This window comes from Anarhichas minor, unplaced genomic scaffold (assembly GCF_050575085.1).
Source record: "Anarhichas minor isolate MPS153535 unplaced genomic scaffold, ASM5057508v1 ptg000058l, whole genome shotgun sequence".
NCBI lineage: Eukaryota > Metazoa > Chordata > Actinopteri > Perciformes > Anarhichadidae > Anarhichas > Anarhichas minor.
In genome coordinates, this window is record NW_027466504.1 from 6,866,511 (window position 1) to 6,883,306 (window position 16,796).

General features: G+C 44.0%; 1 long non-coding RNA gene across 1 annotated transcript in view; it reads right to left on the reverse strand.

Annotated features, from left to right (window-relative positions):
* The window catches only part of LOC142932659 (uncharacterized), a 40,469-nt gene that overhangs the window by 22,734 nt on the left and 939 nt on the right, over window positions 1-16,796 (reverse strand). Inside the window, exons 2-4 of the long non-coding RNA XR_012947512.1 lie at window positions 15,219-15,388; window positions 13,841-13,902; window positions 11,250-11,379 (exon numbers count right to left, since the gene is read on the reverse strand). This is a non-coding gene — a long non-coding RNA (uncharacterized LOC142932659). The remainder of the gene's footprint in view (window positions 1-11,249; window positions 11,380-13,840; window positions 13,903-15,218; window positions 15,389-16,796) is intronic.

Consider the following 16,796-nt stretch of genomic DNA (forward strand, 5'->3'; position numbering starts at 1 on the left):
AATTCCCCGCATGTGCGTTTATTTGATTGTTTAAGAGCGATTTCCGGAAACCAAGTTTTCGGACGGCCAGGAGCTGCCTTGTAACAATTATGGGGTTAAATGGCAGTTGGCCACACAGGAGGGCATTTGCCTGCTGGCAGCCCCTTCCTGCTCTGCAGGGGTCAGAGGTCACAGACTTTTCAGGAAAAGTCCATTTCTCAAGCGCCCTGAAACAGGTGGAGGCCCGGACAGCCCTGTTTACTTAAACGAGCGCGGGGGAAAATGGGAAAGATTAAACCAATTTACACGCTTGGTGAGAATAAGTTTTATTTTTTTGGGGGGGGCTTTTTCTTTTTTGGCCACGTACATGCAGCACTCTACCCACTGGGTCTTATAATTCATTAACATCTCTCCACAATCCAGCGACCCAGAATCTATCCACTTCTCTTTCTGACTTTCTATGAGAAGCTGTTTCTTCTGCGTTCGTGCTTGAAGCGGAATGAATGAGAGGGATTCACTGGGAAAGTGAAGATGCGACTGTGAGGATACAAGTGTCAGTAGCAGTGTAAGAATAAGAGGGTGGAGTTAATTTCCTAAAATATAAGACTCACACAGATGTTTTTACAACTGCGTCTATAGCTCTTCGATCAATGGGAAAGGGTTACTACACTGAATTAAAAAAGAAAAAGGGCAAAAGGCAACTCGGCCAAACTCGACCCCTCAGTGCTCTCACTATTTGGATTGGTTAAATCGCTGGGACCTGGAGCTGAACCCATCAGGAAGGGCTTAAGTGTTTAGGATTAGGGATCTAAAAGGCATTCGGAGGCCCAGAATCAAACCCGCAGGACCGGTGCGGAGGCTCGCCCTGGTGTTTGGCCCGCACCGTAATCAAACAGGGGGAGCTAGGACCTTAGCACACCTGCAGGAAGGGCCCACAGCAAAGAAAAAGGGTCCCGGCAAGAGGGGGGGGGGGGGCCGCTGCAGAGTGACAACAGCTGGGGTGGTGTACGGTGGTGTGGCCCAAGGGCAAGGTCAGCCTGGCGGACCCGGGGGGGAGGGGGGCTGGAACAGGCAGGCGGATTGTTTTCACTCCACTAGTGAAAACAGCAACTGTGGAGATGCTGAATGTGCCAGCTGTGATTGTGGATTTCTAGTCCACAGCCTGACCCCATATTAACACTACGAAGGGAAGCTGGATCGCTAATGACCATTGGCCTCTGGCCTCACCTGAGCTCCTCCCACACAGCAGCCAGACCGCCGGACGCACCGCGAGCCCGTGTCAGGAGATTTAACGCTATATTCATTTACATTCCGAACGCACCACGTCGGTCAATTTGATTACTTTTATTAGAAGTTTTTAGTTGCATGTTTTGGGAATATTTTGATGATTCCACAAACGTACATTCAACTAGAAACTGCTATTACTGCTAATTCAACGACTACTAATGAAAATAATTTCCGTATTTTAAAAAATCACGGTTAAAAAATGTGATTTAATTCAGGGTAAATTTTGGGGATAGGTTGGTGTGTGGTTGCAGCACACAGAGAGTCAACCTGAATCCATCCATGAAAGCGTCAGGATTCACACATGTCCTCGGGCCTAATTGGTCTGGACAGTTAACATCAAAGAAGCTGGGCTTTATATGTAATCTGCTCGCTCCTCTGCCACATTCTCATGCCGCCGCTTTTTTTTATATGTTCAAACGTTGTAATGAAGGTCATTCTCCATCAATTCACTTTGATCTAAAATGACAAAAATTTTGCATTTTAATAAAAAAAATATTCCTCCATTGCTTTCCCCGCTCGGTTTGCTGCCGTCTCACCCCCCCCCCCCCTCCACCCCCCACACTTTTTAATTTTCTCCCCCTCTTTCTTCTAGTCTTTCTCTCTCTCTCTCTCTCACCGTGTGTGAAAACAACTGGCACAGCTTACACAAGGCAAATGAGACCATTTTGAAAAAAGAGATCCCAATAAAAGTACGCTGTGAGTCCCATAATGCAGCCTCCGACATGCCCTAACACCTGCAACAGATATATAATTAAGCTGTGAGGAACTACCGTGCTTTATAATGATTAGCTGCTTTTATGGATAGTACAGAGTCAATTATGTGTAAAGTACAAAAAACACGTTTGTGGAAATTCCCTCATAGCAGACTAAAGATTATCATTTGGCCGATTAAATTGCGGGGAGGTTTGTTGACTTTGTTTATTGCCACGGCAATCGGAATCACTGCAACAGTCTCTTGGAATTCTCCAGAAAAAACACAACACATTCGCTCCGAGATGAAAGTTGCACGGGTGCCGTCTACTGCAGCTGTGTGTTTCTATCAGTCTGTTATAATGAGAAAATCAACTGTCTGCAGATCAGCTGCTGAAATGCTGTAACGAGCCATGAGCGTTAATACTTGAGGATCAGTTGCACTGGATGAGGCGGCTTTATCCAGTTATTAGGGTAATGTAATGGAGTCTCCTAATCCAAACCCACCAAACCCTTCCACCGTAGGGGGCACAATAGTGAGGCAACACGTTATTCCGGCACAAAGCTGACTTCCCCGCTAATGTAGCAGGACTCTGAGGCTCGCGGCCTGTTCAAACAAGTCCTTCACAGTATCTCCCATAAAATGATTTTCTCCCTCTTTTTCTCCCCCCCCCCCCCCTCCCTCCCCTCTTCTCCCTGCTAACTCTCTCCCTCCAACAAACGCTCTGCTGGCAAGGCATATTCTACGCTCCTTAATGCCAAATTAAACCCCAACTCTTTTATTTTAAATGAGAAAAGGCAAAAGAGAGTGCCGACAATCTTGATTAGGCGAAAGACGAAAGGAGGGGAGAGAAGGGGAGCAGAAATTAAACGGTATTAAAAAAAATATAGAACATTACATTAATGCCGTCCGGCACAATTGGTGCTAATTGGCAGATAATCCAGGAAGCCCTGGGCTGCCTAATGCCGGGTTGAGTGGAGGAACAAGCCGGGGCCTCTTGTCCTCTCCCACCACAGAGTTCTACAAGCCACGGGACGGGGTCAGAGCGCGGTGGAGGGGGAGGGATTAGCACTGGCATTGTTGGCTCCTTCCATTGGAACATGACCTTGACGAGAGTTCGCCTCACCCCTCCTTCTTCCCAATATTCCAGCAACATGGACTTTAATAGCAGCATAATGGGCAGTTTTAGAGTGCCAAGAGAAACACGTGAAAACACAGAGACACCCCAAATACAACCTGACATTCCAACACCTTTGAATTTAAACCCACTTGGAATAGAGATCGCACTGTGTTTACCCAGCCCGCACACTGCAAATAGCCTCTCAAATTAGGATTATGTTAGGGATCCGCGCATATACATAGATACATGGGGAATAATATTTATGCTCGCACACAAGCTTGTATTAAACACAATTTGGTCAAAAAGGGGAACGAAAACAGTTTATCCTGGATGCTGCGAGTATTACAGAGCACCGCCTTCAGTAACACTTTGTGCTCAGAAACAGCTGGCCCCTCCACAACATTACAGCTAATGTGTGCCAAAACACGAGTGCTGATCCAAAGTGGTGTGGGAAAGCCAGTAAATGTTATGTGTTTTGAAAATGGTTCCAATAATCTTTATCCTAATCCCTTAATTGGGAGTCAATAAAGTCTCCGGTGAGCTTACAAAGGCTGGCTGGCTGGAAGGAACTCGGGGCAGAGAGGAGCTCTTAAAGGGGACCATCTACACCTGGGCGCTGAGCGAGCTTTTCACTACTCCGAGGAGGCTTTCAAGCAAGTCCTTGGCTGTGAAAGTTCCCATGTTAAAAGCACTACCGATTAAGGTACATCCGAAAGAGATGTATGTCCGCGCAGTGTTTGAAGATTTTTCCCATTTGCATGATAAAAGGGCCTCCGCAAAACTGTAACTTGTGAACTGATCAAAAGCCAGGGGCCGTTCTCGAGTTGAATGGCTTTCCCCCTTTGACACGAAAGAGGCTCTCTTGAGGCTCCTTCGCGGCGGTGGCCTTGGAGGTTAGGAAAATGTAACCCTTCAGACCATACGGGGCTATTCTCTGGAGTCTGGACAACACTCGAGTCTGCAGCAATAGAAAAGAGCCTGTTTGCCGCTGTGGATCAGTACTTCAACGGGCTTCACTCACATTCCAAAAGAGGGCTTTTACTATTCCTATGGACGGCCTTTCATGTCGAGAGGACTGTGTGTGTGTGTGTGTGTGTGTGTGCGCACGTGTTTAGATATGCATACCTATGCATGCTTACGGCTGCGTTGTTTTTAACGAGCTAACATTATTTCAAAATTATAATTAAATTGCACAACAAATACCGAGTGTGAAATTGAATCAACGCTTAACTCATTGCTCCCAATTTTAAAACTAGAGTTTTGAGATTGCTTGTGTTGGAAAAGTCATAGTTAAACCTTGTGTTAAGAGTTTTGAAACATAAGAAAGTATGGCCATGCAAAGAAAAATAAATGTCTTAATAGGGGTCTTAAAGGTCACACACACACACACACACACACACACACACACACATCTTTGGCTGAATGCATATTGGCGCTCTTGCAAACATCTTCAAAGTGGAAAGTGGAGCGATAAGAAGCCGGGCCTTTTGTTATTCTTTCCAGGTTCCACTGGATGTGTTTTGACTAGATGCTTTGCTTGGGAGAGGAGCTGCTGAGCTCTGCGACGGTCACAGACGGCGCTTCGCACGAGCAAAATGTCCGCTGAGCAGCGAAAACGACCGCTCCAGACTGACGGGTGAGTGAGGCTCAGCAACTGTCGATCCAACCCCCCCCCCCCCCCCCCCTCTCTCTCTCTCTCACTCTGTGACTCAGCTGGTTTCACTTAGCGAACGCTGAGAGAGAGAGAGAGAGAGAGAGAGAGAGAGAGAGAGAGAGAGAGAGAGAGAGAGAGAGAGAGAGGGGTCACAGGGTCGTACCATGACCTCATCAAATTAGCCCCAACCGAGTGAGGTGTTTAGCACGAGTTAAAACAAGTAATCTGAAGGACATTAAATGCAAATGCAACGACCATATGCCCACTTCAAACACGGACACACACACACACACACACACACACACGCACACACACACACACACACACACACACAGCGGAACCATTCACATGTCTCACAGAGTGGGGGGCTGTTTAAGATGACAATGGGTTTCTGTCATGCCGACCAGGTGCAAAACATTTCGACTGCTGGCCAAAGCAGCGCGCTGTTTGATATCTGTTAGCAGAACACTTGCAATGTAAAGTCTTCAGGTGAATTACTCTCTGCCTTTGAGAATGGAGATCTCTTACATATATGTATTATGTGCCTCAATATCTCTTTTCATCCCGACCTTAAAAACTTGGAATATGGAAAAATAAAGATGCTTAGAGGTTATCCGGCAGTTCAGGGAGGAGTGAAGAAAAAAGAGAAAGAAAAACGGTGGGGTGATACCTCGGCTGTGCTTCATAAACGCTCCGCCATGTGCCCCCCCCCCCCCCAGTTAGGCCTGGTCAGGCTGTGAAGATTATGGGCAAAGACTGATTTTTGCCCCCTCGGGCGGCGGCCTGAGCTGGGAACATGTGGCAGCTCATATATGCTAATAAGCACCTGTGGAGAAAGAAGGAGAGAGGGAGCAGAAAACCCCCGCCGGGCTCTCCAGCCATGCCACCTGCACAGACCTCCACTGTGCCTCTGACGAAACGCAACTAGCACTCAAACTGGAAGAGTTAGCAAACAATCTCAAAATCAAATCTGGGTTGGCTGTTGCTCGTCTGTCGTTGCTGTGTGTTTTGGTGCCAGTGATCACTCAAGCAAACCCGCGTGGGCGGCACAGTACTTAGTTTTGGATGTAATCGTTCTTGCTAAGAAGTTCTACTCGTGATTAATGCAAACATGTTGCACACTTGCAGGAAATGCTCAACGCATCACTTCCTGTGCAGCGTTCTCCAGAAATGCAAACGTCAGAGGAGCAAAACTCAAATGGATTTAAAAGCTAAAGACTTGTTCGACACAAAAACACCCTCCAATGACGACCGCAGCGATATGTAGCTTGTACTGTACACCGGCCGACTTTGCAAAACGCTTAATGACACAAAATAACACATCTGAAATGTGTCATGAGTAGCACATTCAGACCCGCTGAGACTCGTATAAAAGTCCCACTTGTTCCAAGTCGATAGTGTGTGTTTATGTGTGTTTGTGTGTGCAGCGCCGATTTTCAGCCTCCATCTCATTGAAAACGGCAGCACAGCTGCTGACGAGGAATGTGAGAGCAAAAAGAAGACATTGTGGGAGAGCGCTCTCCTGTCAATCAAAAGAAGTCTTATTAAATTTGTTTAAGCTGTGAAAGCAGTTTGAAGAAAAGAAACAAGGTTCCTCATGTGTTCCCAGTGACCGCCAATTTCACCCGACAAAGTTTCCAATCACACAAATTTTTCTTCAAATTAAGGTGGAAAAGGGATCATTTATTTTTTCCCCCCCGAATGTCGGACATCGCTAACTGAACTCCCGAATCCACACGGATAGATTCTCTCTTTTTTCCAACCTGAACAACCGATCGATGGATATCACGTTGTACGAGTTGGCACCAAACAAATGAGTTCCCCACGTGCTGCGTCTCGTGTCGGTAACCCATCACAGCAGCGGCACATGTTTGTGCGTTTGAGAAACAGGCAAATACCTTAATGTCGACTTAAAGAATCAGCCGTGGGAGTCTCCACTTTATGAATCTTGCTTTCTCTGTAAACCACATTAAAAACCTGTCGCTGTTTAGAAAAATATGCAACTCTGTAATCTCCAGAAATCTGCTTCGAGCCATGAGTGATGTATACTTATGCATTTTTCAATGGCCAAAAATGAAAGGGAGCTAATCAGCCCCTGGTGATTTATGGGATTTCATATTTCTTTCACATCTGGGTTCCATATATAAAGGAATATTTAAGACACCGCTTTACTATGCTTCGCATGCTTTATTGACATATATCGGACTGCATCGCCGCAAATATCCTCCTCTTTACGATTCGGGAGGAGGAGGCCAGTCAGAAGTAAGAAGGGCCGTTCAGTGAGACGATAGCGTGTCCAGGCACTGCTGAGGAGGCGGCATGTCACGATGGAAGCAATAACTCCACATAGCCCAAACACGTTGGGAATGACCCCTCACCTCTTCGGGGGCAATTTCATAAGCAAATGAAAAATATTTACATTCAATATCAGAGAGACGTTTATCCAGAAAGTATAAGCTCCTCACTCAAAAACCACACTTCAAATAAACGTTGCCAATTCTTGTTATTCTCAAAGTTAGTCGAAACATTCTTAATAAAAATTTCCAATTGGACTTTTAAATTGGACAACAGAGCACTTGAGAGAGGAGTTGATATTAATTCCTGCTCCAGTTAGGGATGTTTGAGGAAATTAGCGTGTGTCAGCACAAGAGTTATCAACCACGTCGGGAGATACCGCACATTGGAGCCGATGCTCACCAGCTCTCGACTTCCACGGTCCCAGTGGGAAAACATTGCAAATACACGCGCGCATCATTAATGGGATGAATTCACATCATCAGCAAGTTACATAGTTTAATTCTCAGTTTGGCCTTAATGGTTTGAACCACTTCTTCCATGGGATTCTTCTTTTTTAAAACATACACAAACTTCACAATTCATCTAATAGTTTTAAAGTTCTTTCTTCACCGTGTCGCTGACTTGTCAAACTGAAATTGTTCTTGCAGCTTGAAGCTTCTGTATTCTGCGCCTGACAGATACTGATGCAATTAACTGCACCAACAAGTTTTACTTTCTAATGGACGCGATGAGAAAACATTACGGTATTAATGTGGTACAAGTGTAACACTGCTTGCACCGACGCCGGAAACAGAGCTCGCGTCCAACTGGTTTGCACTCAGCAACCTTAACAAACTTTTATTTGTAACTATTTTTGTGTTTACTGAGAGAAAAATAAAGAGCTAATGGCACATGTATAAAAAAATGAATACCAACATGAAGGACGTGCTGTAGTCAACTGAAACTGTTAATGATGGCGGCGCGGTAGCTAAAAATAAAGCAATGTTTCTGATACCTGCATCATTACATCTTGTTATTAAACTGGCTTCACACGTTTTTCCGACGGTGTCGGGACCTCGGGGGGGGGGGGGGGGGGGGAGAACTTGTGAATTTTTTTTCTCTCACAAATGTGCTAAATGTTGATCCCACACTTATTGAGAAGTTCACGTTCAAAGCTCACCACTAATAATTCTGCTGCCCAAATAATCCCCTCCTGAGTCACCGCTCAATAACATTTCTTTCATTAACTAAACAAAGTGGAGTCTTCCCTGGTTTACATGAGGCTGATATATTTCTGTGAGAACCACTGAGTGTTTTTTACCGCGGTCGGTATTTGCGGTTGGCTCTGAATGAAAATAAGCCCCGCGCATCTCAAATCCCCTCGCCGTGGGCTTTTGCCCCGTCAAGGAGCAGAGGTCTTTGATAACGACTACATGTTTTAGACTAGTGCCCCCCCCCCCCCTCCTTAACCCACTCTCTAAACTTCTAATAAATAGCTTCAAACGTAAGGGATCCTGATCAGCGCTTTGAGCAAAAGAGGCATTGGGAGAGCATGGGATCAACCCCTGGATTATTCTGCCCCACGCTGAAAAGCAGCGCTCTGCGGCTCTTGGCCGGGGCATAATACTCGCTGGTTGCCACAAGGACAACTATTCGGATTAAGTGGTGCCCCTTTCACATAAGCAACAAGTGACAAAGGAGGAGATCGGGCAACTAACCTGCTGTTTAGATAAATAAAGGTACTCTATCAGCTCTAATAATTGCTCGCCCGCTCTCCTCTGGCCCCATTGTCCACCGACAAGTGCCGCTTGGCCTCCTTCTAATTGCTGACAGATTTGATTTTTCAGCGACAGCAGGAGCTCTGTTTGTGGCCTTTACATCCAGTAATTACTCTCTCCCTCTCTCCTCGCCGCCTCCTACTTTTCCTAAATCCTCCTCTTCCTTCACCTCTTTCAGACGCTAGATTTCCCCGCTCCCTCAAACCCCTTTAGTAGTTTCCCTCTATGGGAATGAATTCAGTTAGATTTAAAGGTGTTTTCAGTAACTAATTATAAGTGGCATGTGCAAGTGCTCTGTACACAGAGTGGGCCAAATATAGGCTTCATGGAAGACTACTTTAACTTGTAAATAACTTCAGTCCTTTTTAGCCCTGTATAACGCCATTTATTTTGAATTATGTTATGTTATTTGGAGGTTTTTATGAGCAGTAAAAATGTCTGACAGTTAGCCCTTTGAAATATGAGTTTGTTCGAAAACCCCGAAAGAGGCCAGATTATCTACGACCCGGAACTCTCAGCGCATAAACTGCAAAAAAGGATTTATGATATCAAGAGGAAGGACCTCAGGTATCATGACAGCATATTCAAACTACACTGACAATAGAAAAACAGTTGAAACTTACCAAGAGGACTACGACATATAGGACATAAATGCTCAAACTAACGTGACCCTGCGGTGTTACGATGAGGATTTAGTTGCTTTATAGGTGAGCACGTCCTTGTGCACTGTTTACCTTATTTCATCTGCTTTAATGACCCCTCTCATCTAGAATGGGAGTTGCCAAAATTGTGCATTTGATTAAGTTTTGATAAAGTTTGAAAACGGTACTGCCCTGTGCCGTTAGCTTGAGCCAAAACAACACAGTAGTAAGAGCTTCTGTGCGTGCTGCTTTCTCCTCTGGCCTGCAGGCCGGCATGTAACGAGCGCTGCCACTGCTACCCCATGGGAGAGCTAGAGGGCTCCCTCCAAAAGCAGCGGAGCCCAGGAGAGCCTCCGCAATCCCCCCCTCGCAACATTAAAAAGCTAATTATCCCAGGAACAAAAGTGCACTTTATTTTCACTTAACACAATTAGTCATAAACTGCTTTTTCGAGTTCTAAATCGACACAGGCTGCCATTCTCTGCCAATTATTCATAGTTTCATGTTGGTATCGCATTCAGAGTTTCAAAGAAAACATATTTTCAGTGGCTGGTGTCTGTGTTAATCATCCCACCCACACATTTCATGGATTAGTCAGTCACATTGCATGAAATATGAACCGGAGTGCAGCTCTGCCAACTATATACGTACGAATTATTCGGAATATTTCTATTGGGGAGTTTGAAAGGGTTAGGTAGACACTATATATACACTGAGAGAGAATGATCCCTAATCCACTCAACAAGCGGCTGAGATAATTATGCATTTCATAAATGATTAGCAAAATACAGGAATATTTAATCCCGCTTTGCATTGATGTTCTTTAAACAGCTCTTAGGTACACCAGGGCACATGATGAGCATCAAATTGGCCTTTTTTTGCTGGAAAAATAGCAGATTTGTGGCAAAAGCCATGTTTGACTGTGACTCTTTTTTTATATACAGGCATTAGAATGAGGTTTGAAACATATTCATAATTGAAAACGGGTAAACTATTTACAAACAGATGGAAAGGCTTACGGCGCACCGTGTTGTTGTCGGAATCAATTCAAATTGAAGGGATTAACTGTCAGGTGTGCCGTGATTGAGTCGGTTTCACGTATTATTGATAGTCTCAGTGGAACTCAGTTTGTCACGTGTTCATCGATGAAGAATCTGGTTTCGCTTCCTTTCAAGGGATGAACTACAAGTTGTTTGTGTGTGAGAGAGTTGACAAAAGACATCAGAGTCCTTCCTTTCCAACTGCCGCTCAGGTGACTGTGGTTGTGTCGGAGCAGCGAGAACAGAAATGTCTCGCACACCTTAATGCTTAAAAAACAAAAGATCTACGAAACATTGTCATTATCAGTTGTCATGTTAATATCAAGAAATGGCAGTAGAGTTACGACTGTGTACACCACAAAAAGGTCACGAGCTTCAACTTGCCAATCAGAGATGTCGGCTCTGCTTAATGTCATCTGTGTGACCTTTTGTGGTTGATATGACATGCACCAAAGAAACGAGACAATACTTCAGCATTTCTCCATCACAGACCTCGACCTTTGTTGTCACACATGTAAAAATGACTTCCTAATCGTCGACATATCACCGGTTCACAGAGGTGTGAGGACTTTGTGTCGATTAAAAACTGTTCAGAACCTGCGCTTAAATAAAGACAAAGCAAAAGGCTGTGAACGCGCGAAAGCTGCTATATGATCACGACATCTGGAAGACATGCTGACCCACGTGAGGACGTAGCGTGGGGAGATTAGAGCGTCGGGGACGTGTCCCGGAGAAGACGAAGAACAAGAGGGATGATGACAGAGAGCAGCAGTGTGTCTGACCTGAGCAAGGAACGACTCCAGGGAACGGCGACCGGATATCTTCAGCAGAGCAACGCACGCTCTTCCCTGGTACCCTGGAGCTGCTCACACTTTCTTGGCCTTTAGCGGAGTGAACACAAAGGTCATCGACCTAAAGGGGGGGAGGGGGGGGAGACTTTATCTTATCATTTGTGACCTTCCTGACATTTTTGGCATCTTTAAAGCTGTTACCGTACAGTGTAATTATGCTTTTGTGTTGAGACTCTATAAACCTCCATCTCGCTTAATGCAACACAAGCATTAAGAGAGGTTTTTAGGGAGATTAAGGGGTGGAAACGTGAAATCATCCATCCATTTTTTGACTTTGTGTGTCTGGTAGATTGTTCTTTCACGTGCACCCTCAAACTTCAGCATGCACTGTATTTAGTAGCAGAGGGCCAGCAGAGAACACTGATGTATGGGAATGGGAAACAGTTGTCGGTGGATTTTGATTTATTACCGACAGATATCTTTTTTAATACAAACGTCATTCACTCAATATATCACTTTTTGTGTCTTCTTCTGTTGCTGCGGTCTCCCATCACCCATGTTAGCTAATTCTTTAAACATCAAACATAGCAGGACATTCATTTTGTACCTGATTTTGTTTAAATTGTACCATTTTATTTGGTGAATGATTGCGCCGGACTGCTGTTAATGCACGTCTTTATCTCCAGAATCTGTTTGTTATCCACATCTGCAAAGTGAATTTATTGGTTAGCGGGGTTTTACATTGCAGTTTTTAATGTTGTTTGCAGGATCGCTCAAAAATGTCTTTACAGATTTCCGATTTATGGGGGGGGGGAAGTTGAGGCTTCGGTGCAAATATTGACTCACCAGCGACAACAAAGTGGCCGCTTTTAAAACACTTTACCTGCCGGTTCATGAACTCCTGATCAAAAAAGTAAAATACTTGTTCCCCAGATTCCTTGGTTCAAGATTCATTAAATTCTTCTCACAAATGTAAAAATATTCAAAACATTTATTACATAATATATTAGGTTATATAATAGTTATTCATATGCCATATTGTAATTAGTTGCCTATTTGACAAAAAATGCGATATCTGTTTAATTCATTGTGCACTGCAATACATTTAGATGACATATTGAGTAATCTTTGCACAATTTGCATTGCACACAATTATTCATAAATACTTTATTCATGTAACCTAATAGTCAGTATTTGTGGTTTCAGTTTTCAGTCCCTACAGGAATCATTAAAGTTTCATCTCAGCCATACACAAGTCTGACTTTGCCATTTTCTGCTCAATGTGTAAATGTGTGTAGAAGAAAAATGTTAATTTGATACTTAATATAGGCAAATTGCTATAAAACTGTGCAGACTGAGTAGCTGTGTGGGATGTTTATCCTTGTAGAAGCTGGTAATAAGCGGATTCCTTTCTGCTTCGAGCTTTGAAGGCTGGTGAACGTAATGATACATCCCACTCTTTTTTTCTGTAGGGCTAAGGTATACTACTTTATATTTGTGTGTGTTTTTTTTCAATGCACAGTCTCTAAATCTCACTGCTTGTTAAGTTAAGATGTATAAACATATGTCCTATTGGCTATGCAAATACCGGTACATCATAAATTCCACCGTCTTATGAAAATGGTAATGTGGAGAGACTCATTTACAGCATGTTCTACATTCATTACTTTAAATTACTTGAAATCATTCCACTGTAAAATCCGGTTGCATCTCTATTCTGAGGATGGAAAATTCGGTCTCCAGCAGCAGGGTTTTTACAGAATAAAGTAGAGCATATTTTATATTTTCAGTTGATTAAATAGCATTGACAGAAATAAAATTAAAAATTAAAAAATCAACGTTCTTTCTCCAACATTTATAATCTGGGAATATACAACAAGAAATCCCCACAAGCCATGAGAGCACAACATGCACGCATGGACCATGTGCTACAAAACCACAGATTTCTATTGGACATTTGCGAGCCCTCTACATGGATTATACAAAGATATTGGAAATGGCCGAACCTCTGTTCTGCCGTCCCCAATTCATCCAGAGCGGACAGCTTTCCTTTTTCTCTGCGAACATGCTCTTGTCATTAGCATGCCTCTGAACTTTTTTCCCCCTCTGAACAGTTCTGATGAATTATTTCATCCTGTACGGGGCTGACTGCAGGGCATACACGTGTGGGGGCTTCCTCCGGCCTGGGTCTTTTCATTACGGGTGCGGGACGGACACCTGTTCTCCACTGACCCGCTCAGCATGACCTCAGAGTGTGCTGCTGACATTAAACTGTGCATGTACCAATGCACTAATCTACAGGCCTGCGGGGACACGGAGAGGCTGCTAACCTGCATTGCTTTACTCGCAGTTATAGCGTAGCGTCTTTAAACAATCAATGCTTAGCTGTTAACGTTTCCTCCACAACACATTTGGGTATTTTCAGATTTAATAAGGCAATTACTTTGACTTTGCAACTTCACTATCTGTGTGTAAAGTTATTGCAGCACATGACAGGAAAGATGGTCTGTTGATGTTTGGTGCAAACCTAAATTACAAATATTTTGTTGGATGAATTCAACAGTATGAGAAGCAGAACTTACCTGAAAGTAAAAGATCTGGACATTCAGGTGCATCACCTATAGAAGCTGGTTCAACTGTCTCCCTGAAGAGAAAAAAAGCTTTATTTGTTTGTGTGATTTTGGGTTGAGATTATAGATGAAGTCCATTTCATGTTTATTGATAAGGATATGAAAAATAGAAACATATCATCCATTTCTGATTAAATGGATGGATGACTTTTGGGACTTCTTCAATTTGTCAAACTTGGAACAGAAGACAAAGTTCTCTGTTTGAAATGTGTCTATCAAAATCTGAATCTTTGGGTTCTTACAGTAGGGGCGGGGCACTTGACACAATAATCTAAAGAGCTAAGTTGTCTGTTTTAAAATGTCATTTTAAAGGGTTTCCAGGGAAGATGGGATAGGTTAGTCTTCACCATGACTGTCCAGGACAATCGCATCATTGCACCTGATCTCTAGCTCCATTCTGGCCTCACTGTTGAACAAGGTATACGTCTCTGAGACGATTCCTTCACTTGGGGTTACAACTTTTTCCCCAAACCAAGGGGGCAATAAAGTTAGTAGTCTCAAGCTTGGAGGTGCTCATTCCCATCACTTCATAGCCCAGTATGCTGAGCTCGGGCTGTTGGGGGGGGTGGCTGTGGTTCGGGAGATAGAGCGGGTCGTCCACTGATCACAGGGCTGAGTTTGGTTCCTGGCTCCTCCTGTCCACGAGTGTCCATCGCCATCGGTGTATGAACGGGTGAATGCAAATTGTAAAGTAGTCTGTTAGGGCCTTTAAAACTGCAGTCCGTCTACCATTTAATAGCCCAACATCCCCAACAAAAGGCTACAGCACAGACCAGACACCCTTCACTGCAGACAATCACAAACAGATTTGGGTAACGAGGCTAGAACAGCAGGACTAGAACAGCAGGACTAGAACAGCAGGACTACAACCACGGCTGAAAACGCAGACGCAACAACCGCTCTGGTTACACCAGTGCTGCATGACGTCCGGCCTCCACAACACGACCTCACCCGCTGTCCTGCTGAAGGCAGAAAAGGGCACAGCTTCGCCTTGGTGGCACAGTCAAACATGGCGAACCAAGAAAGAGGGAACCTTGTGTAATGGCTGGCTGCAGAGTGGAGAGCTGTGCACATCGTGTGATTGACAGGCAGGAAGGGGAACTCCTCCTGCACAAACAAACCCACGCTAGCTGGATGGTTGGATTAGGAATTGGTGGGATTTAGTTTTCTTGTATTATTGATACGTTTGGGGATCCGATGACAAATCTACCAAATATATATATATATATATATATATATATTTATATATAAGCAGCTTTAGATTTCCTCATTGCTTCTCTCGATGTTCCTGCTCTTTTGTTTTTAAAACGAGTCAACAAACAAAAAGCACCTGTAGAGCTCATTGACCAGTGAGTTGTGGACGTTGTAGTTTCAGTAACTCTTCCTGGAGGTTACAAGGTAGAAATCAAGGCCTTTAGGGAGTCACCGGGCTGACATGTTGCCCCAGCTTAGCAGCCCCTTTTAAGCTCCGCTCGTCACGCTGCAGTCGCACATCTGCACCTATATATCAAAGCACAGAAACATTCCTGAGAGCAAAGCGGAGGTGATTTGTGTGCCTTTCTCCTTCTTTTTTTATTAAAACTCATCCGTGATCTAACTGTTCACTCGGCTAAAAGCTATACCTTTTAAATCAGTCATCCGTCCAGGACTTATAGACCGGCACCACATTAAGACCGGCACTGACATCACAACTGTTCCCCCCCTCTCCCCGCTGCGCCCTATATGCCTCTTTCATATATTTCCTCTTGTCCTCAACAGATGGACAATCTTGCAGCCAGAGATTTTTTTTGAAAGTGTTTAATAAATGTAATACAACCTATCTAGTGTTGGAGAAATGGGCCTAAACCAGAACCATGTGCACGGAGTGGATGGCGGCCGTTAGGGGCCACAGCTAATATGGCTCAACATGTGGACCCCGGCCACGCATGCAGGTTCACTTACATGTCGGACAGTTTATGACCTTCAGCGTTATTCCCTCACAAAGTGGAGCGGGTCCTTACTCTCTAATTTATGGCGTGATATTCTGTTTTCATATGCACCTTTGTATTCTCCGTAGAGGGGAGTAATAAAAGGATACAAGTGATGTTGGAATGCAGCGTCTTTCATGTTTTATCTCACAAAGGAGCAGCACAGTGGTATTACGTTCCTATAGAGCGTAATATATGAAAGTGTTTGACTTATTGTCAAATTAAGGAAGAGTGTCGTGACCCTGATGGCGTATACGCATGCCTCTGGCGGTTATTTCCTTCGGCTCAACCTGACACTGCTAACCACAACAGATAATAAAGTATTCCTGAGAAGGACTGGAGACATCCCAGAGCTGTGTGAATACTTTAAGCATATTCCATTGTTAGACTGGGCAGCCTTATCCGATCTCTCCTTCAGTTGGAAACAGTGGCCGGTTTTGCTTGTCTTCAAACTTTGTCCCTTGCTGGCCACCATACACTCAAGAGCAAGAATCTTCAAAATGCAAATATACGGAGAGAAATCTATGAATAAAACAGCTCTGCTCGCTGATTCAGAGGGGGAAGGGAGAGCTAACAGCATTAACGGTGACAAATGGTTGATAAATGTGTATCATCTCAGATTTTATATTACCATATTGCCAACCTTAAAGTCTTCTTTCCAGAGATACCAAACACGTCAGGCTGATTTTGGGGGAAATGTGTATAAAATGAGGCACACAACATCTAGAATATTGTCGATACTGTCAGACAGCGTGGAATAAGAGGATGTTCAGCTATTTGGGGGAAATAAAATAAAAATGGGAAACTGGAATGGTTTGATTTTATGATGATATAGAAACCCTGAGACACATTGTGTGCAACTTTAAATTACATTTTAAAACATGCTATTTGTATAAACGTGTTGTTATTAAAATGTTTATCAATCATTCGGTTGGTTGAAC